Source organism: Neolamprologus multifasciatus, chromosome 10 (genome assembly GCF_963576455.1).
Source record: "Neolamprologus multifasciatus chromosome 10, fNeoMul1.2, whole genome shotgun sequence".
NCBI classification, from domain to species: Eukaryota; Metazoa; Chordata; class Actinopteri; order Cichliformes; family Cichlidae; genus Neolamprologus; species Neolamprologus multifasciatus.
The window spans coordinates 31,869,580-31,874,282 of record NC_140448.1 but is presented as its reverse complement, the minus strand read 5'-3'; the positions used below and the strand labels follow the sequence as shown (position 1 = coordinate 31,874,282).

At 40.1% G+C, this 4,703-nt stretch overlaps 1 non-coding gene across 1 annotated transcript; it reads left to right on the top strand.

Moving 5' to 3' along the window:
- Positions 1-845: 845 nt before the first annotated feature.
- trnai-uau (transfer RNA isoleucine (anticodon UAU)) lies at positions 846-938 on the top strand. The gene is given in 2 exon segments: positions 846-883; positions 903-938. It is a non-coding gene; the product is annotated as a tRNA-Ile (tRNA).
- The last annotated feature ends 3,765 nt before the right edge of the window (positions 939-4,703 follow it).

Genomic DNA, 4,703 nt, shown 5'->3' with positions numbered 1-4,703 from the left:
ATTTGGCACCTGTGTGTGGATGCTAGCATGCAACAAAGGAAAACAACTGGTGCTAGTAATGCTAACATTAGCTACCTTTGGTAAGCTAATCTTTCATGGTGTGCGTGCAGGCTTATACTAATTATGCCCCACGTGTCCATTGGACTGGGCTCTGTTTTCAATGCAGACTCGCTGAATATTTGTTTCTCTCAAATAAACTTTGAAACCAGTATAAATTAAAGTATGGTGCAGTATGTTTCACGCCCTGTTTGCAGGTCTACAAGATGTTTTTTCAGTCCTCCGGGATAAATCATCCTTACAAACAAGAAAAAGTAGCAACAATTTTTTACACCCAAACCTAGTTATTTTATTTTCTATCTAAACGGTTCGCCTTGTAAACCTAACCGAGTAGTTTTACTCTTGAAACCTGATCAAACAATAATGAAAGATTTTTAATGGGAAAGTAATGCCACAGAAGGTTTCTCAGGGGTGTCAGAAGTAAAACGATCTCCACCTTTAACAGCCCCAACCCTCCAAATGCAGACATTTACCTGCTTTAAAAATCCTCACTATGGGGAACATGACAGGTTAGATTAAAAAACTAGTTTTACACCACAAAAGAGAGAGAGTGTGTCAGCAAACACGAAGCAACAGCTTTAATTTGCTTATGTTTCAATAATGAAAAGCAGTAGATGTGAAGTTTTCTTAGTTGCTAAGGTTGACATATCTCCTGAGAGGACTCGTCCACACAGGAAGCCACTAGCAGTGACATCTTTCTGTGACAATCATCAACTTCCCGGTACAATAGGTGAAATAAGAGCAGGTGCATACTGCTGATTGATGCATCAGGACATCGTTTACCTGAAGCTCCAGTGGCGCAATCGGTTAGCGCGTGGTACTTATAGGCAGTACTGGGCTGAGCAATGCTGAGGTTGTGAGTTCAAGCCTCACCTGGAGCAGTGTCTTTAGGCTTATCCTTACTTATAATAGATAAGACAAATAACAATAGTATGTGAGGTGCCTGTAGCTCTGGAGGTAGAGCAGGTCGTCATTTCTGGGACCAACTATTCCAGCCTCCATGCCAAACATCCTTGGGCAAGATACCAACCCCATGTTGCTCTCTGATGTGTGTTTATTGTAGATAGAACAAGCATAGTGATGAGTGATCAACAGCCAAATCTGTTCACATGATACAAAACATTAAAAAGTAATTCTAATTTTTCAGTTTGAGGATTGTTTTGTTTGAAATTGACAACTCAGTTTGTTTCTACTCAGTTTGTTTCTACTCAGTTTGTTTTTACAGAGTTGTATCTTCAAAAAAAATAAATTAGCAACAACAATTGTGATGCACTTGTTCATATACTGACTCATCGAGCCTTTCCATCCACCCATTATGCGTGCAGTCATTTATCCACAGTTTTAGTTTCAATCCAGTTCATTCAGTCCATCTTTCCCCCCGAACCCACACAGATCTTCTATTTTCCCATAAACTCAATCATCCATTTAACAGACAACTGCCTCTTGATTAAAGAGCAGGCTCATAGAAACAGAAACTCAGTGGGAAAGAAAATGGTCGCAGACGTTGCATCAAATCGTATCATCACGCCAAATTACCCACGAGTCTCTGCTCATTTTTCTCCCGTTGTGTCCAATCTGTCCGTCTGGCTCCAATGCTCCGCTGGGCAGTGCTGATAGGCCTGACAGGTTTCTGGATCCTCCTCGGATAACTGGGCCAAAAAAAGAGAGAGAAAATGGATCTGGAGGGGACAGGAAGGCGCTGACACACTAAAAACTCTTAAATCCCTGTTTGGATTTGTGGCAGTTTACAAACAGGGACGAGTAACACTAAGTATAGCTGGAAGGAGGAAAGAGAAAGTGTGAAGAAGTCCGCTGGATAAACTAAATCGAAACACTTTAACTAGGTCATATGGATGGATGTCCTGAGTTTGGTTTATTAAACGTTTTTCAGGCCCCTCAACAGAATGTGACACCATAATCACGCTTGATAACATCTGCACTGTAGGAGTACAAAACAGAAAAAAAACCTGCTAAGATAATCACTAATCTTTTCTTAATGAGTGGTTTTGGTACCTAAACCAAGTAAATATCTGGTAAAACAAACTTCAAGCGCTCATCTGTTTGACCAAGGGCGTAGATTTGGTTGTGACGTTGGTGGGGACGGATGAGTCAACCACCGAACCTGCCCTGTTTCTTTTTTATTCCTTTTTGTTTTTGCTTCTTGATAAAAAAAGGAGAAATATACTTGCCTACATATGCTATTCTACCTGCTTTTAAACCATTTAAAATTAAACTTAATTTTTAATTTAAATTTAAAAATGTTAAGTTACTATTAAACAAATGACTGACTAAGTATTTTAGACTTTAGTTTACATCAGTCATATTCCATATAAATCAGGTATCACACAAAAATAAAAATAGCTTCAAATACAGTCATGACAATAAAAGAATATGACTTTAAGGACTTAACAACATTACTTCAGTTACACCAACATCTCTGATACATTAGCACTAAGGGAACACTGAATGACCTGGTGGGTTTTGTCCATAAAACTACTCATCTAAGATTACCACAAAGTAACAGATCTCTTAGCAACATTATGCAACATTTTAGGCACTATTGCTCTCATCAAGTCAGTGAGCTGCAGTGTTGCCAACTTAGCGACTTTGTCGCTATATTTAGCGAGAAAAAAAGTCGCTAAAAAAAGACGTGAAAGCGCATATCGCTTTTACTCTCAACAAGCAGCGGGTGCTGTAACGCAGTCAGTTCTTCTTTTACTCTTATGCTGTTTTGTGGATCACAAGGTTTAAAACTACTTATAAACACACACACAAAGTAACTCCACCAGAGCGCCTATTTCGGGTCACTTTTGCCGGTCCAGGCCCGGGTAAAGGAGCAGGGTTGGAATTGTGACATTAAGAAAAAACAATAATTGCTAAAATAAATTTAATTTGTAGTTCTAAATAAACTCTAAATGCATTTAGGACGTTTTTTACTCACTTTATGTCTCTTCCACGATGTTATTTCTCTCTCCAACAACGTAGGTTACAATTACATTAGCATGACCAATTATGCAAATTAGGTGATGACGTCATTTAGCGACTTCTAGCGACTTTTAGGACAGCCAATAGCAATTTTCCTTACTGAGGAGTTGGCAACACTGGTGAGCTGGGATGTTTTACTCTAAACATGAACTACTGTTACAGCTACTGGTGTCCCACACAACAACTCAATGTCCACTATGTGACTGAGCCAAACATATCCCTTCTCCTCTCATCAACTGAGATAAACTGCTGTCATATTTGTTTTACATCTATACTGTCCAGTCTCTCCTGGTGGCCATGGTAACACGTTATTCATGGTTACATACAATTTTAGACTGATGTGGGCCAAAGCCTAAAACGGCGTGCCGGGAGTTTGCTGTTCTCCCCGGTTCAGATATTTGAAGTTTGAACAGCTACATTCTCGCCTGAAATTTTTTTAAAAGTTTATTTTGCAACCCAGAAAGAGTAATAAGAGGGGCACTGAAATTCGGGATTGTCCGAGAAAAAACGGGAGGGTTGGCGTGTATTGCCTAGCATAGCCTGTAACGTTATTATGATGGACAGATTTTATGAGTGAACTTGACTTTAAGTGACTTACAGGTTTCTTTGAAAAATACTTTCGTATATCCAGCTTCTTTTTGCTGCCGTCCTCCTCCTTGCAGGTCCTCACAGCGCAGGTTTGCCGCTGCTAAAACTAAACAGAGCTCCCTGAAAGGCTCAGCCAATCACATTGGCCATATTTGTCACATGATATAGGACCCCAGTAGAGAACGTAATTTAACTCTTTCTGCACCGCTGGGTGAATGAGACGATGACAGATCGCTTTTTTTTATTTCTATTGGTTTTGTTTTGTTTTTGTTTAATCGCTAGATGTTGGTGGGGACATGTCCCTTCCGTCCATGCCAAATCTTCGCTCATCTGTTTGACGCTGCTATTCTTTAAAAGCTTTCCTCAGGTTGTTTGTATGGATGTTCTAAAGGGAACAAACAAAAAACTGACATGAACATTTTGGTTTATGGTTTGTTTCCACTTATATATTTTTATTTTAGCTCCAAAATGCTGGATTAAGGTAAAGCTGATTGTTTTTAAAAGATATTTTTGTCATAACCCTCTGCAGAACCTCACTGATGACCTTTGTGGCAGTAGGAAAAAAGACACGGTCATTTTGGACATGAGGATGTGCTGCTTTCTGACGGGAAACTTTGGACTTTCCAACTAAACAATCTGAAACAGGCCTCAGGTTGTGTCTTTTAGATGATTTGGTGTAAGGCCAGCTTTTTTCTCTCATTTTCTTCTTCTTACTTCTCCTCCATCCTGTATTCCCCTCCTGTCTTTCCCTGCCTACGGCCATATGTGCTACGCAGTTGTTCCAGCCATCAGTTTGTTTCATAAACCTCCACTTCTTCACTCTGCTTTCCTCCCCTCCCTGCTCGCGGCCATGCAGCTGAGAATTAAGAAGCGTGATGACCTCCCACCTCAACTCACTGATCATCACAAGGCAAACATGCACTGAAACACAGAAAGACGACCGCGAGGGACAAAGGTTTGGATCTGTCTGAACAAATGTCCCGTCGCATGAGTGAGCTGTGTGCAGTTGATTTGGGGTTATCAAATTGTTTGCTGGTTATGTCCATCAATGCTTTTACATGTCGAAACATCAG